Source organism: Lynx rufus, unplaced genomic scaffold (assembly GCF_022079265.1).
Source record: "Lynx rufus isolate CCGP_SWC_20201006 ecotype Redwood Valley unplaced genomic scaffold, mLynRuf1.p SCAF_1, whole genome shotgun sequence".
In the NCBI taxonomy this organism is placed as follows: Eukaryota; Metazoa; Chordata; class Mammalia; order Carnivora; family Felidae; genus Lynx; species Lynx rufus.
The window spans coordinates 12,905,085-12,925,756 of NW_025814823.1; positions in this window are offsets into that span (position 1 = coordinate 12,905,085).

Sequence of the window (20,672 nt, forward strand, 5' to 3'; positions counted from 1 at the left end):
ATACCTAATTTAGTCATACCTATAAAGTTCAATTTATCATGTAAGGGGCCATATTTACAGATTCCAGGGATGAGGATGTAGACATCTTTGGGGGGCACTATTCTGCCTGTACTCCATCCTACCTCTCATTATCCCCCTCTCCTGTCTCCTGAAACCAAACAATGTAGAAGGCATAAGAGATTTCTGGGGTCAAAACTATACAGTAAGACTCATGGAACAGTGGGGTGGTTCTCTTCACTTGACACAGCATTTTTGCCTCTGTCCATTTCCCTGACCCACAGATAAGTGAAAGGCCAGCATCACCCCTGTTTTACAGATTAGCAAAGGGGAAGGTTAACTTTGTTGCATTAGACTCTGGTCTTGAAGGCCTACCCTGCCTGCATCAATTAATATTGAACTGTACTCAGACTTACAGCAGTATTCAAAGCCCTGATGTTCCTGATTTTTTTTGTTAACATTCAGAGCAGGTGGTTCCATTTGTTGTCTAAATAATTTTTTTTTCCCTTTTATCTCTATGGCAAGAGATAAGAGAACATTTGCCTAATATCTGTTTGTTTGACTTCATGTCCTTGGGCTGTGCCAATGGGCAGAGTGTGTGGTAAAGAAAGCTTATCCATAATCTTAAACATATTATGCAAGTGGCTGAATCAGAACAGGGAGGTGCCTGTTACCCAAGGCAATGGAGTGAGGAAGCTGTGGGAGAGGAGGAGCCCTCATTAGCAAGAGAAGGTTGTCACCTTGGAGAGTTCAGTCATTTCTGTGCTTTCCACAGACAGATTAAGCTCGTCACTCTCTGAATTTCTTTATTGGAGAATGATTGGACAGAGAATAAAAATATTTACAAGTTATATGAACTTTACCAATCTCCAAATATTCGGAACACCTGGCATTATATTTTATTAAAAATAAATATAGTAGGCACTCAATAAATGTTTGCTGAGTGCTGAATGAATGAATCTCATCATTGGTTGATTGATTCTGCATGAAAAATAAATGAAGAATGTTTTCATTTGAGCTTGTTGGCTTCCTCTACGTTTATTGATGACTTAAAGAGTCATTTAATTTTTGAAGTTGAGCTAAACAAATGTAGGCCCATGGTCAGAAATGTGCCAGATTTGGTATGCTTAGGAGACCAAATTAAGGGAAAATATTTTGCTGGGCTTTGGTAGGGCCTTCACGAGTATTTGAAAATAGTCACAAAATTCCCTCTATCAATCCAGAGTCTTAGTGACCAACTCCTTATACCCAGGCTTCTTCCATTGGGGTGGGGGGTGGGGTGAGGGAGGACAGTGGTCACTGGAACTAAAAAATGTTTGAGCACCCATCGTGTCCCAGGCCTTTTAAGATATGTTCTTTCATTAAACTCTCTCAACAGATCTGTGGAATGGATGTTGCTTCCATTTTACAGATTAGGAAACTTTGAAGGAGGTTAAGTGACCTTTGATAAACTTGGAAAATCCAAGTATTCCGATGCCTTTGTTTTTCAGTGCCAAATCCAGTGCTCTTTTGACTTGACTTTGGCTTATTTTTATGCCAAAAAATTCAGTTAAGTGGAAAGACTAAGAGAATATCCACACGGAGTGTCTGAAAGGAAGTGAAGTCATACATTTCACACATCTTCAAAAGAAGGTTTTATGGTGACAAACTGGCAGAAGGAGGACTTGACTTTCAGTTTTGCAAAGGGCCACAAAAGCAGGAGCGCTACACTCGGGCACCTAGAATCTCAAGTCCACATTTACTCACTAGAGACTTCAAATGGTCCCCTCAGCCCCACCTTTGCTTGCCCTCCTCATCTTTAAGACAGAACGGCGGTGCTTGGAAGAGTAAGTAGAGTAACCCATATGAATCCAGTTTATGGCTCGCAGGAAGTGCTTCAGTCAGTGTGAGTGGTAATTATTTGGGGGAAATCAAAGCCTTGTTCAGTTTTTTATTCGTTTTAATTAGAACCAGTCTTCCTCGAAGCTTCATTTCTCTTTAAATCGTCAAGGATTCTGAAGTTGTAGGTTATTATTTGGGGGATGATTACACATTTTCAAAACATCCCATTTTGGGCATTGCTTTAATTTGTGTGCCACCACTCTCTTTCATATATTCCATCATTCCATTCCACGGCACACTGACTAATCATTGTTAAATTATTAACAAACCCAACTGAGGTTTAGCAGCCAGCTGGTTTGGGTTCTGGCCTAGCAGTGCCACTTGCTAGCTGGGTATTTTCTTTCTAAATGTGGGCTCTTTCCTTCCCTCTGAGGTGCTGTGGTTCTAGAAAGGTCGTGAGTCTGACTGAGAATGACTCAGTCCATGAGGACATATGTGCTCAGAAAATGTCCTTCCAGAAGGCAAAACTGAATAAAATCTTTTGCTTTAAAAATGGAAGTAGGCAAGGGGACTGGTTTGTCTGTCGTGAGTGTAATTTCGCTGCTATTTACAGCTGTACTTCCAGGTCTATTCCCTTCCAAATATTTCTCCTGTTTTGTGTCAACTAAAGGTAGAAAACATGGACCTTCCAGGTGGTATATCGCTTTTACTTTCATTTCCTTCAGTGCATGGAGCGAGGATTGCGAGGGCCCACCTGTGCTTTTGTTATTGAAAACACAGCAGGGTGTTAGGACTTCAACAGAGTCTTCCAAAAGGCCACAAGATGGGGATGTTACTCTACAAACTTAGATCTTTTAACTTTTTCTACAAATAATTATTGAGTGCCTACTATGTGCTTGGCATCGTGCCAGGCCCTGGGGCTATAGTGATGAATCAAACAGACCTGGCTCAATGGAGTTTTCAGTATCATATAGAAGGTAGATGTTTGAAGTGTATTTAGCAGTCTACTTAGTGCCGTGGTGACAGAAATGCAAAGGGCCATAGGCAGGCATGGTAGGGACCCAAAATGCAATTTGAGAAGGGCCTGGACAGAGCTCTTGGAAGACTCCCTGGAGAAAATAGTGTCTGCACTGAGACGTGCAGAATGACTAAGCACTAGCTTGGAGAAGATTTCTAACCTAGACAGAAGAATGACATGCCCAGAGGCCCAGCAGAGACGGTGAACTTGGTTCTTTGAAGCAATTGAAAAATGTTAAATTATAATTGAAGTGTAAAAGTAATGTTTACAGACAAGTCTAGGCCATACCATGAAGGAACATGAAGACCATGTTTTTAGGGTGATTTTCAGGTCAATGGGAAGGTGGTTCCTCTTATTCTGGTTTGTCCACCTGGAAGGCGTGGAAGGTGTTTCTTATCCTTCTCTGACTGGTACAATCCTTGTCAGGTCTCATTGTACATGTTGTGCTCAGGTCTCATTGTACATGTTGTGCTCTCTAGGAATCCTGATCCTTATCCACCAAGACTGGGGTGCTATGGATTCCACAGCACAGTGTATTCTACATCTATCACTAAGGCAATGGTTGTCATTGTTAACAGACAGGGCTCGGATGCAGCAAATGGGGACTTGAATCCTACCTCCCCTGCTTTCTAGTAAGTTTTTGACTTCAGAGTCCTGACTTGGCAAATGAGGCTAATAATAGCAGCCATTTCATAGGGTTTTGTGAAACAGCCTGAAACTGCTTGAAAGTGCTTAGCATATTGCTTGGCACATTATATGTGTTGAATAAATATTAGCTATTGATATAAGTTATCCTAAATGTTAGCTGTTGGTGTCCATTATCCTGGATTTTAGTTTTGTGATCTCTTCTTTCCCTCTCCTGTCATCTTCTAAGATTCTAGAGGACAGGGATCATATCTTATTTTACCATTACGGCTCCAGCTCCTACCATCATTACTAGAACAAAGCAAGTGCTCAATCAATAGTTATCCAATGAATGAGGATATTCGTTGTATTACTTACATTTGTGTCACACTTAAAAATTATTAACTCGAAGGTGATACAGTTGAAGACTGTTTGTAGTGAAGCTCCTTTGTGATCTGTGCAGGAAATGGGATCTTCCTAAAGGCAGAAAACGTGTGATTTAGGGTTTTAAAATCCTTATTTTATTTTTCCAAGCTTTTGTTGACAATCCTTACTTTAATCAATGTCCATTGTTTTCTGAATTTAATAAGCGTTTTAAAAAAATTAATTTTGCATTAAAAAATTAACTCGTGAGAGTATTTTCTTGTTTCTATGTTATTTTTAAGCAATACGGACACATTCAGTAGCATATAAATTTGCTTTTACTTGAATTTTAAGCTTAGTTATAGATAGTTTACTTCAATTAATATAATCAGTCAAACACTTTGGAACAATATGACTAGTGATTCATTTTCATATTTCTAAGATACGAGATGGTGCTGAACTGACTTAAAAAGGTGTGTGTTTCTTAGTAGTTGAAAGAGCATCAGATTATAAGCCTAGAGATCTAGGTTCTGCTGTTGGATCCGCATTAAACAAGCCTTGCCACCTTTGGAAGTCAATTCTCCTTTCATGAACCTCCATTTCATTTCTAAATTTGGCCAGATTGAGCTGGATTTCAGAAAAGATTCTCTCTGAGTTCCTAAATCCCACGATTTGATATCTTTCTGTTCAGATGATGAGCCAGTGAGCTTCTGGCAAAACAGATTGGTGTGTATATAAATGCAGTGGAGTAAAATCAGACCTTGATTTCTTTTTTCACTTGTAACACTTTTATTGCAACTCTGGTTTTCTGAGGATGGGGGCAAGATAACAGCTGAAAGCTAATATTTATTGAATCCTTACGAAATAAGGCTGAGTGCTTTACATGCATTATCCAATTGGATTCCATTATAACTCAATGGAATGAGTATGATAGTACTAGCTGCATCTTGCATGTGAGGAGGCAAGTTTCAGAGAGGTTGAGTGATTTAGCCAAGGTCACACAGCTTGTAAAGTAGTAGTAACAGGCTGATTATAGAGCCCCATCTTTTAGCCATTATGCTATATTGACTACTTCCTATAGAGGGTCTACTATTTGTCAGGCATTGTGGTAGACAATTCACAAGCATTCTTACATTAAATTCTTACAACGCTCCTGTGGAGCACTTCTCATTAACTTAATATATTTTATTTATTTAAAATTTTTTTTAATGTTTATTTATTTTTGAGAGAGAGAGCATGAGAGGTGGAGGGACAGAAAGAGAGGGAGACACAGAATCCGAAGCAGGCTCCAGGCTCTGAGCTGTCAGCACAGAGCCCAACACGGAGCTCGAACCCACAGACCGTGAGATCATGACCTGTGCTGAAGTTGGACGCTTAACCACCTGAGCCACCCAGGTTCACCAATAGGGCTGTTATGATTATTAGGGACAATATATGTAAAGCATCTAGAATAACGTGAAGAGTATAGGAGATACTCAATAAATGATAATTGTAGTTATTTTTATTATTGTTGCATATTGTTTCCCATTTCATTTTAAACTTCTTGATATCAGGGAGTATATCTTCCCACAGTGATTTTCAGGTATATATTTTTAAATTTTTAAATGAAAATTAAACTATTTTTAAATGAAATATTGATTATAAGTCCTTTCCACAAATCCTGTGGTTATAAATCCTTTTCACTGATTGGATTGGTCAGGAGAGACTGATTGGAGTTTAGATGAGAACCAATGAGATGAATGGAGGCTCCAGAATTGGATATGGAAGGGATTGTGTGGAGGAAGAATTTTAAGGATTTGGTGATGAGCTGGAAGTGATGGGGAGGGATGGGAGAGAGTCTCTGGATAACTGAGCTTTTCAGCTTGAGTGGATGGGTCAGGAAAAATGGGAGAAGGAACAGGGTTGGGGTGGAGAAAGATTTGAATAGTTGGGCTTGACATATGTTGAGTTTGAGGTATGTGGTAGGCAGCTCGATCGATGGATATGAATAGGTGGTATAGAGTGGATCTCAGGGGCTCTGAGAGCAGGTACAGGAAGTTCAGACCCTTGAAAAGTACATTAAGAACAGATTTGCTGAAAACACTAAGAAACTGTCTCTTTGTCTCTATTTATATTTTTTCATTTTAACATTGGCCATTAAAGCCTCAAACAAAAAGAGCAAATAATGTAGAAATTTCAGGTAGGGAAACAAATGTGGGTTTTTGGCAAGTTTTGGGGTAGTTTTTTAGCCCTAGTTAAATCATAATGTTTTGGTATGTCATATGAAAACTCTAAGATGTATTTTAGCACAGAATTTCCTCCCATTTCAAATGTATTAGACCCACTTTTCTATTTTGAAGCTAACAGTCAATATTTTATTGGCGTTTTTAGCTTTAGAAGCATGTTAAATTTTTTAAAAATGACAAAGTGGAAAATAAAATCTCATCTGATAGTATATAATCTCAGTAATTGACACAATAGAACAATTGTCTTGTTTCCATATGTAAATCGAATTGTGCATACTCTTCTACTGTTCTTAAAGATTATATCATTTCCTTGTCCTTTTCATGAAGCTAATAGATTATCTAATTTTATCCTCAGTGCTGAGAACTTCATTTCAGTGTCATTTTCAGGCAAACAACCACGCTGTATTACAACTCTGTGCTTGAAGATTTAGCTCCAGGTCTGCTCTCCTCCTCCACAAGACCCACCATTCTAGGTCAAGTTCTAGGCCAGGTGGCCAATTGAAGCCTCAGTGTCTTCGTTAAAGAACACCTGACAGCCAAAGTACCACTAATTCTTTAAAATCTGCTTCCCTGCAACAAGAAGGAAAGAAAGAAAGAAAGAAAGAAAGAAAGAAAGAAAGAAAGAAAGAAAGAAAGAGAAAGAAAGAAAAAGAAAGAAGGAAGGAAGGAAAGAGAGAGAAAAAGAAAGAAAAGGAAGCAAAGAAAGAAAGAAGGAAAGGAAGCAAAGAAAGAAAGAAAGAAAAGAAAGAAAGAAAGAAAGAAAGAAAGGAAGGAAGGAAGAAAATTAAATAGAATTAAATAAGCAAGAGTTACATCCATTATATTGAATTTTAGGAACTTCTATTTACTTAGTTTCCTGTTGCTGTTGCACCAAATTATGACAAACTTAATGGCTTAAAAAACAACACAAATGTATCATCTTATAGTTCTAGAATTTATCAGTCCAAAACTAGTATGAATAGGTTAAAATTTAGGTGTTGGCGGGACTGCCTTCCTTTTTGGAGACTCTAGAAGAATTTGTTTTCTTGCTTTTTCTAGCCTTTAGAGGCTGCCTGCATTCCTTGGTGTATGGTTCTCTCCCATCTTCAGAGCCACCATTATCATGTCAAGTCTTTCTCCTTCTGCATCACTTTGACACTGACTCTTCTTTTCCCTCCTTCTTCCATTTTTAAGGACCTTGTGATTCCATTGGGCCCACCTGGAAAATCCAGAATAATTTACTAATCCAAGGTCAGCTGATCAGCAAACTTTAATTCTATCTGCTACTTTCACTCCCCTTTTCCATGGAACATAATATTCACAGGTTTTGGGGATTAGGATGTAGACATTTTAGGGGGTGCTATTATTCTGCCTACTGCACTGCTTAACCATGTTAAACATAACATGGTATGTTAGTGGCATAATCGTAAAATCTGGTATGTTTGTATAAAAGACATCAAGGTTCTAATGTAGTTGGATTCTCCGTAATTGTGCTGAAAGTAACTCAATGCTGAGTTATTTCAGATGTCAGGGGACCATCTGAGACATGGAGTGCTGAACCTCTTAATATAACATGACTGTGTGAGGGAGGTAGGAAATATTCAGGGAAGACAAATTAGTGAGTCATTGTGTATTACTTTAGGCAACACTGTGCATTAGAACTTTCTGAGATGACAGAAATGTTCTCTATCTGAACTAATATTGTAGCCATTAGCTACATGTGGATATTGAGCCCCTGAAAGATGGTTAGAGCATCTGGGAAACTGAATTTTTAACTTTACTTAAATCAGTTTAGGGGTGCATGACTGGCTCAACTGGGGGAGCATGTGATTCTTCATCACAATGTGACGCTTGTCTCAGGATCCTGAGTTCGGACCCTATTATGGGGTGTAGAGATTACTTAAAAATAAAATCTTAAAAAAAATAAAATCCATTTAAATTTCATTAGTCACATAAATCAGATCCTGCTGTTTAAATCCCAGTTTGGCCTTTTATTAGCTTGAGGGCTTCTTTCTAAGGGCAGGTTACTTAGCCTGTTTGAATCTTAGTTTACTTCTGTGTACATCTGGGAAGCTAATTTTTTGTTTTCATTTTTTATTTTGAAATAATTTTAGACTCACACAAAGTTGCAAAATTAGCACAGAGAGTTCCTGTGCATCCCCCTTGCTGGCTTCCTCTAATGATAAGATCTTAGAAAACCATAAGACATTATTAAAATCACATAATTCACGTGGGTAGAATACCATTAACTAAACTGCACACCTAATTCAGATTTTACCCATTTTATACATGTAAATGTTTGGGGGAGGATATACAGTTGTGTAAAATTTTATTACATGTGGAGATGTGTGTAATCACCACAATCAGGATATATACCATCACCATAAAGAAACTCTATTGTGCTTTCCTTTATAGTTATACCTACTTTCCAATCCTAACTTCTAGCAATACTGGTCTATTTTCCATCACATTTGTTATTTTGAGACTGTTTTATGAATGGGATAATACAAGATGGCTTTTTTTACTCAGCATACTGCCCTTTGAGATCCATTCAAGTTGTGTGTATCTGTGTTTATTTCTGTTTGTTGCTGAATAGTATTATATTTTATGGATGTACCAAGTTTGTTTATCCATACACCCACTGAAGGACATTTGGGTTATTTGTAGCTTTTGACTCTTAAAAATGAAACTGCTATGAATGTTCATGTAGAGGTTTTTGGGAGAACATAAATTTTCATTTCTCTATGATGAATACCCAGGCATGTAATTGATGGAGAAAAAGTAACAATATTTCTAGGTTTCTGCTGTATTAGATCTAAATAATTTTTACTATAATGAAAATCCTATTATCACTCAATAGGTGATGTTTTATAGTGGGATTAACTGATTAACAACTAAACATGTATCTTAAAATGACCATATAAAAATATCAAAACTATACAAGGTCAGATTAATATTTTTAAATAATCTAGAGGGAAATATGATGAACATGAATAGAAACTGAAAGGAACTTACAAATGTGCATGTTAAAATGCATAGTTTCTGTTAGTTTATTTCTCCCACTTTAAACAATGATATAGTTCTCACCTCTCCTTCACAGTTCATTAAAACATTACATCAAGGGCAACATGATGGACACTTGTGGTGACGGAATTCTTTTGTGTCTTGACTATGGGGGTGGATATATGAACCTCAACACATGTAAAATTCTGTGGAACTACACACACACACACACATAGACATAAGTGCATATAAAACTAGAAAAATATGAGCAGGTTGAAGGATCATGTCACTGTCAATATGTTGGTTTTGATATTGTACTGTAGGTATGCAAGATATTACCATTGGAGGAAACTGGAACAAGAGTACTCTAGGTCTTATTTCTTACAATTGCAGAAGAAGCTACAGTTATTTCAAAAATAGAAAGTTTATTTTAAAAAAACACATCAACCATTTGCTCTATTTCTGGGGCTTGCCACCAATTCTGTAGGCTTTGTATAATCTTTGAATTTCCAGAGTGTATATGTCTCAGTCAAAAAGCTCAACTGCCTATCCTGAAACTGTTTTTTTGAGCAACTACACAATAATCTGCATGATCAAAGTATACTGAAAAACCTATGACTCAGAAACATGACATTCTTCCACTTCCTTTGGCTCACTCTTTTTAAAAATACAGGATAACATCTTAGGGAAAGTCTGTCATTGACCTCTCCCGTTCTTTAGATGCTGTGCTACAGGGTTCCACTTGAATGGGTTCTGCCCTGACCAAAGTGTGCCTGCTTTGGAGAAATTCTATTTTTACTTGTCTAATAGATAATTCTTTATGTTGGAAAATGAGGTCAAGTAAACACTCAGCCACAGTCCAGAATTATAACTACAGATACGGGGAACTGTTTAGAACCTAGACTTATTTAGAACACCTTTTGAAAACCCTAGAATGAAATGACCCAGTTACTCTGGTTTCTGCTTTATCTTCAAAGTCACCATTTTCTGAATTGTCCCTGGCTGAGAACTATGCTGGATACAAGCTTTATAAGGGTGCCAAGCCTGTTTTGTTCATAAAGAATTTCTTCCTGCAATTCATTCAGCTGAACCTTATTATTATAGCTGGAGCCTTGCTCACCATGGTGACCATGGGTGGTGCAATCAGATATTAAATCGATTGATCTTGAGTGTACAGTCCATCTCGGTTTTCAAATGGCCCATGCAGTCTCTTCCCCTGGGGGGAAGCACATCTTAGCTTCTTGTGGGCTTCTCAAGGTTCATCTTGTTTCTCGGTACAATGTGTTCTTTTGATTTGCTGGTAATTTTGTTACTTCCCATGGACAGATATAAACTAGAGGACAAAAGGAGGGAAAGAAGTCCAAGGAATGTAGACTTCTTGCTTTTCAAATCACATTTCTTATGCTTGGTTGCCCTTATACCCAGGACATTTCCTGAATTCTTCTACTCTTACAGTGAGAGCCCACTCTTTAATTTCTCTCAGGTTGTATTGGGAAGATGGTGGGCTCCTGGAACAGAGAGTGCCTTGTTGAATAGAGCTACCTTTAAGCCTATAGTGAATAATTCCTATGAAGCTGATTAGTCTGTCTTGGGCTGCAGCAGTCAGTTTGAAGTATGGCAGTGATTAGCTATTACCCTATGTTAGAGTAGGAACCTTTACCATACTGTATATAATTAAATACTATCATACTATAATATCATACTTGAAAATATAAACATAAAATATATGAAAATAACGTATGAAAATATAAACATTTGAGACATCACAGAAAAAAAAGAAAGCTGGTCTCAGAGGAGACCTGGGACCAATTCTGGGCTTTATTATTTAATTACTTGCTGACTGTGTTGCTTAACCCTTCTTTGCCCCAATTTTCTCCTCTGCAGATGGAAATTAACTGTAATTTTGGTAGAATAAACAGAGAATGTTGAGCTGAAGCATACTACTCTTGAGAAAGGAAAAAAATAATACCGGAAGTTATGAAAACCTAAGTATAGTTTTAATAGACACTGACAAGAAATCTTTAATATTTGTCAAAATGTCTAGTTCTGGAGACCAAAAGCCTAATCTCTTTTCACCTTAGAATTGCCTGGAGACACTGTGGGTTGCCTATGCAAGAGCTTTCCTTTTCTTTATTTTTTCCCCCTAGTATAGAGTGTTTGCACAATAGTGGTTAAAAAGAAATTTACTTGCTTCCCCAATCTCTCTTGTAGGTAGTACTGGTTATATGTAAGTTCTGGCCTTTGGGGTATAAGGGTAACATCTGGGTGACATCTGTGAACTAGTTTCTTCCCTTTAAAAAATAAAATAAAAAAGATACAATCAAAGAGAATGTTCTCAGCTGCTGCATTTTCTTCCTGTATTCGGATAGTTTTCTGCGACTTTAGAAACCATCTTGTGACCATGTGATGATAAACCCAAGGACAGAAGCCAACATGCTGACCACAACAGAATAGAATCATGGAAGATCTTGACTGACATAACCATGCACCTAAGGTGTTAGGACCACTTCTTTTATATTTTGAGAAAATAAAACCTTCTATTAATTGAGCCACTTCCTGTAATATTCTGTATACTTGCATCTGAAGGCATCCTGACTGACATACAAAAGAGTTTCCCAGGAACACAAATGCAGAGGTCACCATTTATATATAGTGATGGTGATGCTCCATGGAGTCGTACAACTTGGTGACCTTGGTCTTGGTGAACTCTTACTCATTCTTCCAAGTTTATCTTACAGAGTGCCTTTTCTGAGAAGTCCTTGTATACAGAGTAATAACTTCTAGTTTAACACAGCATCTTGTAATTATATTTTGTTATAGAGATAGTTATTTTTATAATACATTGATTTGAGGTTAAATGTCAATGAGTGTGTCTCAAGCACACGTATACAGCATATACAGTAGGTGCTCACAAACGGTTTCTGGAACAAAAGAAACTTTACTCACCTGTTCAGTGATAATAGAATTTTCATTATAGTAAAACTTATTCAGATCTCATATAACAGAAATCTAGAAATAATTGTTATTTTTTCTCCATATGGGGTTTAGAAAAGAGATATAGGCAATGAAAAATTTACTGATAGTAGATATTTATTTTAGTGAAAATTTGAAATTTATATTTCGGGACCATACTTTCTTCCTCCCAACTCTTACCCTTCCTACCTGTTTACTTGCAGCTGAAAGATGAAAATGGATTTAGCATATGATAATCCTGAGGCTGCAATGATCTATGACATCTTTGAAAGATGCAGTCGTGTTCACTATACTGCTTGATAAGGCAAGAGATTGCATACAGACATTGGGAGAAACATTTAGAAGCCATAAGAACTGAACCAACAGGAAGCTGGGCTACTCTTTAACCCTCAGGTGGCAAAACTTTACAGCTCAATCACGTGACAGGCTGGGTGATTGTTCAAGAATTTACCTAATTTAAAATTAACCCATTTATTCATTCAACAAATACCTTTAGATAGACTAGTATGTATTACTTTTTTTTTTTTTTTTTTCTGAGTGCTAGAGATATATTGGTAATCAGTATATTCAAGGTCCTTGCCTTCCTGGGCCTTAATATATTTATTCACATGTAGATGATAATGGTGATAATGGCCAGTTTTAGGGTCAGGAATAACCCTACAATTTCCTGACAAAAGTCCCAGAGAGTGTTGAGGCTCACTTTTTAAGCTGGGCAAAGTAGGTAGAGTCCTAGTTTTCATTTGAGGGATTGCTAGTGTAATTCTTAGCAATGTGTTACTCTAAATAGAACTGGCATGTAGTGAATGATGTTAATTTATGAGTTCAGTCTTCTGGTTAGAGCCTATACCAATTTTCTGTTTGTGCCCATGATCTGAATACTGTTCGATCCATGTCTAAAATAATCTAGGAGCTCATGTATGTAGTATAGCTATCCTATATGGGTAGTCCTGCCCAATCTGATAATACCAATAATATAATGTTAATCTGACTTCATCAGACTGGACATGACTATGTCCCAGAAACCACATAATGGTGATTCAGATACCATTGCATTGCCCCTGTGCTAATGAAATGAGCAAGAAATTGTTCAAAATGGTTTAGCAGATTTTCCTATCATAGTTCCAATCTCTTTTCAGAAAACCTATGAATCTTTGGAACTCTAATATTTATTTATCAGTTACTATGTGTCATATGTTATAAATAAAATATGTTATATCCTTTAAACTCATTACAAATTGATGAGATAGGTAATACCACTCTGACTTGATGAAACTGAGATTTCAAGAACCTAGGTTATTTGTTGAAGGTCACATGGCTTGTAGGTAGGCCAGATGAGATTCAAACCAGGTCTATGGGACTCCTAAGTTCATTCCTGTTCTTTTTATATCATGCTTTCTTCTAGATATATCAATATGTAAAGTTAACTTAATTTTTAAGTGCAGACACATATCTTAGGGGATGGCATATTATTGTATATCAATCACAAAATTCATGAAATAACATTGGCTCTGTTATATGTAAATTTAATTCATACATAAAGTAAAAAAACCCTAGAAATTATAATTTTCCACTTTTTGGTCCTTCTAGGTCATGGTCATTTAAAAAAACTGAAGAGTCCACTATGTTTCATGGTTATAAAAAGTTGTAAAGTAAGAATCTTTCACAATCTTACTTGCTAAGTCTGATATTAAATACACGACCAAGAATGGCAATGGTAATTTTCAGCATTCAGTATGCATTTGAAATACTGGCAGAATTTCATATGTAGGAACTCTAATAATAGAAACAACTCCACCAACCTTGGTTTTAATGCATTCTTTTTATTCATATGTCAGGTTCCCTAAAGGTTTTATCTTGAAGTGTTAACAGGGAAATTTGTCACCAGTAGAGGACTAAATGAAGTCACGAGTCATATAACAAGCAGAACAGACAAGTAACCTTCACTTGGATACTTAAGAAAATACTGGCAGAAACCCTGATATAATCAATTTGCAAATAACTTGAAGACAAGAAGGTACTTAGTGGATAATGACTAATGTGTTCTACTTAAAACCAAATCCTTTTAAGCTAATCTAATATGGTAGATCAAGGAGGAATGATAGATTTTCTCTGTTGTGATTGCAACAAATCTTTTGATTATCTGCATGTTACACCCATCAATGAACAAAAAAGAAAAAAAAAAGTGACCTGAAGCACACAGCTGGCTGGATTATAGTAACTACATAATGTCAAACATCTGGATGAAAATGCCAGATGGTCTTTTTCTGCAATGTCAAATATATTCATATAAACACTTATATATACACATGTGCATACACACATACCCAGAGTACATGTATTTGGAAATATATGAATTTTTGGCCTTTGTATTATGTTGGAATTTTTGCATCGTATAGACTTGGCTAAAGTTCTATGTCCCAACCATGAAGGATATGAATATTGTGAGAAGGTTCACAAGAATGCAAGGAACAAAAGACACCAGAAAATACTTTCTTGGCATAGAAGTTAAAGATATCAGGACAATTCAATATGGAAAAAAAAAGGAAAAAACAAATAAGAGATAATTCAATAACATTATTTGAATATGCCTACCTGGTATAAAACAATCAAAACATTTTGGTCAAATGATTATGCAAGCAATTCAAATGAATTTAAAAAAAATCTGATGATGCCATCAAGATAGTAATTGACAAAATAGTATTGACTGAACATTTACAAATACTTGAGGCATCTTAAATATAGCAATTTGCTGGCCCTTGGAGAGGATTGCCTTGTTGGCAGAGAAATAGGTAGGTTAATTAGATCTGAGACAAAAATTAGGGAAAGTTAAAAAAAAATGGTCAAAGAGAATATAAAAACCAGGACTCTAGAAGTCAGAATTAAGGAATATGGACCCTCTTCATGCTAGCATGAAGGTTCTACCCATCTGAAACCATAGGGCCTTAAGAGTTAAAGAAAGGCTGTCTCAGCCTAGAGGCATCTTATAATCTTTCTACCCCAATTAAAACTATAAGGTTTGCAAAATTGAATGTTGGCCCACATTATTCCTATTTCCCTATTTCCTTTCCTGTCCATTTTTCTTCAGTAGTTCCATCAGTGACTCCTTCAAAGGGGCCTGCCTCACTTCAGGCAACCACCTTAGACCTATGGCCCTGAGTTAGTGCCTTTGTGCCCCTCTTCCACCCCCAGCAACCTCTACTTTCATGAATGTATTTCCTTACAGTTTAAAACTTTAGAGTCAGTCTTTGCGACTTTTAAAAAAGCAAGTAATTCATGGATTATTTGAAGCTGCTTAGTGAGAAGAGCACTGAGGAGACTTCTTCCCTAGCAGAGAAATGTCCACCCACACCCCAGACCCTGACCCCTACCCTGCCATGAGTACATTTATAAAATGTCATACTTTTCAAATGTAAGACAACAGTAGTTACACCGAGTAACACTGATGGAGGGAGTGTCAGGCCAGGTAAAGAATGGTGAACAGATAGGTAGGAGACAGGGTGAATGTGATTGAAGAAACACAGGGCAATGTTTGGAGGCTTGTAGAGCATGATGAGATTCTCAGGTCCTATTAGAATTAGCCTCCTTGCTTGCTCAAACATAAGGCTTACCCTATCTCAAGCCGGTGTGATTCTATCATGGTAAAATCTGGCTAAGTTCCATGACTGTGGAGTCAGAATGCCCAGCACCAAAACTTGGCCCTTACTAGTGGTGTCACTTTGGGGTAGCTGCTTGACTTCTTCAGCCTAAGGTACTTCATTACTTACGGAAGTCTAGACAGCCAGCAAAACAAGGAACCAAGCCTGATTTGTAGCATTTGCTAATTTCTATGTTGTAAGTACTCCTACCTTGACCAATTCCAACTTACCAACGTTGATGTCGCCAAGCATGGTATTGGGCAGAGACATGCAGTCATACGTCATCATATTTCTACCATACAGGTAACAGTAGATGTAAAAACCTCAAAAAACGTCAAGAGCACAGGATAATAGTACAGTTTATAATATAATTGGTGAGTAATAAATTTTAAGTATTAATTGCCCTTTTTTAAAAATGAAACTTAATTATAAGTATATATAATTTATTGTTTAGTAATGTGTATTTTTAAAAACTGGATTGCAAAATTCCTGAAAATTTAGCAATAGGCCCTCCTGAGCTGGTGCATGCTGGCTCCAGGACATCTCCAGTATGTACCCTAGAAGTTCTTAAACACTCCTGATTGGATTTGCATATTTATGCAAACACAAGAAAAGATTTACATTTTGTTCTTGGTCTCCCAGCTTTGACCTCCAGGGAGGGTAGTCCCATTTTGCCTGGGGCCCTGTTCGGGGATTCATTACCTTTGTGATGTGGGGAGTGGTTTGGTGTCCTAAGTTTCCTTGTTAGGTCCCTGTGCTGTCATTTCTTGGTGATAACTCATTGGTTTTCTCCCCAAAATAGAAACTCAGTATCTCATTTCATCTTCCAGTTATGCACCGCTCTTCCAATTAAGCAAAGAAACAGATATTTACTTCTGTTTTATCTTGTGGATATCCACGTTTATTACACTTATCTGTCTTTTTCTTCACTGATTTTACATTTGTGGGGGTGTATGCATACAAGATTACTTTTTTTACTTAAATTTTTTTTAATTTAATATATTTTTAATTTTTTTTTTTTCTTTTTTCAACGTTTATTTATTTTGGGACAGAGAGAGACAGAGCATGAACGGGGGAGGGGCAGAGAGAGAGGGAGACACAGAATCGGAAACAGGCTCCAGGCTCTGAGCCATCAGCCCAGAGCCCGACGCGGGGCTCGAACTCCCGGACCGCGAGATCGTGACCTGGCTGAAGTCGGACGCTTAACCGACTGCGCCACCCAGGCGCCCCTATTTAATATATTTTTATAAATTTCTGTCAGCACAGAGCCTGACGTGGGGCTTGAACTCACAAGCCGCAAGATCATGACCTGAGCCGAAGTCGGACGCTTAACTGACTGAGCCACCCAGGTGCCCCACGCAAGACTATTTTTTTAAAATATCAGTCTCATTTTCACCTTGTTAAAGATACTTATTTCTGAAATATTATTTGAACTTGAACATTCTAAAATCATTGTGGTAAATTTTACCTCATATTCAAGACCTTTGTCTTGACAAGACCTTTGTCTTTTTCATAATTGTGTGCTCAGCATGTAGTGCATTGCTTGGTATATAACATTGAGTAAATTTAAAGTGTGCAACATGTTGTACAACACTTATATGTTGCAAAATGGTCACCACAGTAGCATTAGTTAGCCCTTCTATTACCTATATAATTACCACTTCTTTTTTGTATTGAGAACATTTAAGATCTGTTCTCTTAGTAACTTTCAAGTATATACTATAGTACTGTTAACTGTAAGCACCATGGTATATATTACATCCCCAGAACTTATTCATCTTATAAATAGAAGTTTGTATCCTTTGACCAACACCTCCCTGTTCTTCCCCACCCCCACTTCCTGGTAACCACCATTCTAGTCTGTTTCTGTGCATTTGGGTTTTTTAGACAAGTGATATGATATAGTATTTGTCTTTCTCTGACTGACTTACCACACTTAGCATAATGCTTTCAAGGTCCATCCATGTTGTTGCAAACGACAGATTTTCCTTCTTTCTCATGGCTGAATAATATTCCATTGTGTATATATCTCACATTTTCTTTATCTGTTCATACATAGACACAGAAGTAGTTTCCATATCTGGGCTGTTGTGAATAATGCTGCAATGAACAGGGGAATGCAGATATCATTTCAAGATGCTGGTTTCATTTCCTTTGAATATGTACCCAGAAGTGAGATTGCTATATAATATGTTAATTCTATTTTTAATTATTTAAGGAACCTCCATACTGTTTTCCATAGTGGCTGCACTACACAAGAATTCCTTCTTTCCACATCCTCAACGACACTTGTTATCTTTTGTCTTTTTCATAATAGCCATCCTGGTATCACCTCCCAGATAAATACTGTACCCAGGATACTGGCACTGGTTCTGTTTTTTGGGAAACCCAAACTCACACAGGAATATTTATTTTTGGGGATGCCTGGGCCTCAATCTGTGGAGCTTGAGACTCTTGATCTCGGGGTCATAGGTTCAAGCCCCACACTGAGTACAGAGATTACTTAAATAAACTTTAAAATAAATAAATAAAAGGGTTTTTTTTAAGGAGTATTTATTTACTTACTTAATTTTGTCATGGTGAATTTCTGTTTTTTTCTTTTTCTTTTGAAATAATTCTAACTTTAAAAAAGCTATACTGAAAGAATAGTACAAAATAACTCCCACATTCTCTTTGCCCAAGAGCTCAATCAAGTTTCATCTGTCATCTCAATAACATCCTTCATGGTAAGGCAGCCCAGTGTAGGATCACATGTTGCACCTATGTCATGTCTCCTGAGTCTCTTTCAAACTGGAGCAGTTCTTCAATTTTCTTTCACTGTCATGGCCTTGTCTTTTTAAATATACGCCATTTTATAGGCTTCCTTCAGTTTAGGTTTGTTCAATGTTTCCTCATGATTAGACTCAGGTTTTTCATCTTTGACTGAAATACCACAGAAGTGGCCCTGTGTTCTTCTTATTATGTCCTATCTGGTGGCACACAATGTCAACTTATCATATTACCTGTGGTACTAACTTTAATTATGTGGTTAAGATGATGTCTGCTGCCTAGTTTCTCCAAAGTAAATTTGCTTTTTTCCTTTCCTCTAATTAATAAAATATTTTATGAGGAGATACTCTGGCAAGGCTGGTTCATGACTGTATCACCTGTGCAGTTACATAGGGTCCTGTGCTTAGAAAGATCCCAGACTTGGATTTCTTTTTGCTTGGTTCCCACAAGGAAGGAAAGAAGGGAGGGAGGGAGGAAAGGAAAATAAGGTGGGGAGGAAACAGGCATACATTTAATTTTCTCCAATTTTTTAAATTGAGGTGAAACACATCTAAAATTTGCTATATTAACTATTTGTAAGTGTACAATTCAGTGGTATTAAGTACTTTCATATTGTTTTGTAACCATCACCACCATATTCCTTGGAGACTTACATTGCTGTCTTCACATTTAAAAAAAAAATGTTTATTCATTTTTGACAGAGAGAGTGTATGTGAGCTGGGGAAGGGGCAGAGAGGGGGAGACACAGAATCTGAAGCAGGCTCCAGGCTCTCAGCTGTCAACACAGAGCCCGACACGGGGCCCGAACCCACAAGCTGTGAGATCATGACCCGAGCCAAAGTCGGATGCCCAACCAACCGAGCTGCCCAGGTGCCCTGCTGTCTTCACATTTTAAGTAGTAGTCACCTTCTTCATTCTTTACTAACTGCTATCTCCATCGTGTCCAAACACCTATAGTTTTGCTCCAGCGGTGTGCTGGAATTTCTCTGCTGGAAATCTAGACTTCCACAGAAGGTCTCTTGTTGAACTGTGTTGTCCGGGGCCTCTGGACCATAGCCGAGAGGGGCTGGAGCTGGTTCATGGGCCATTGCAATGTCCACAATCAGGAGTGAGTCTATATCCCTATTATCTGATGCATGAATGGATGAGATTCCTCCTGGGTGTCCTGGCATATGGTGCTGGATTCCACAGCTCCCATATAGACACTTTTGTCTGTGAGTGGATACCAAATTGTTATTGTTGAAGGACGTACAAACAAGGGACCTCTTAGTCAGCCATGATGCTTGACACTTAAAATTATTGAATGATTGGATGGTTGTATCTTATTCTATGTCCAAAATAAGCAATATTTTTTTTCTAAAAAATTTAGAAGGTTTTCTTCCTGACTTTCCTTTTCTGTTTTTCTTAAGCTACCACTTACTTTTTTTGTCACCTAAGCTCAAGTCCTCTCAATTGTCTCTTAAGCATTCATCTCCTCACCCCTGACCTTTACCAACTTTGGTAACTTCAGCTGTCCCCCCTCTACCCATTTATATCTTTTCTAACTGCTGCCTCTGGCCTAGCTCATACCCTAATCACCTTTCACTGGACGACTGCTATTTGTCTTCTAATTAGTTTTCCCACCTCCAGTCTCATTCCACATTAATCCATCTTCCTGGTTCCAGAGAAACTCTCCTGAAGCACAGGTCAGATCATACCATGTCCTTTAAAACAGACCAGATGGTTCTGACACCATCAGGACAAAATCCAAATCCCTCATGTGCCATTTAGGCCCTTCTACAATCTGGCCTCAATCTGCCCATCCACCCTTTCCTCTCAGCAATTCCTTCTACATTTGACATGCCAATGTTTCCCAGGTGAATTCCTCAGAACAGTATTTCCTCAGAAATTAATAGATGCTACGTTGAACACATTTCCCATGGCCAAATAGGCTGGGATAACAATGCTGGCCTAAACAGATCTTGGTAGGACTCCTCAGAGCCAAGCTATGTTGAAAAATATGACTCAACAATATATATACGCTTTGGGTATATATTAGATAAAACTGTAGAGAAAAACAAGGGGATGCTGAATAAAAAATTCAGGGTAGTAGTTATCTTATGTGGGAAGGAGGAAAGTGTGACAAGGGAAGTGTATATAGGGGGCTTTAATGATGTTGGGAATTGTCCTATAGCTTAAGCAAGGTAGTGTATACATGGGTGCATGTTATTTGTTGTTGTTTATCCTTTTCTTTTCACATTTTAACATCTTTGAAATCAGGATAGT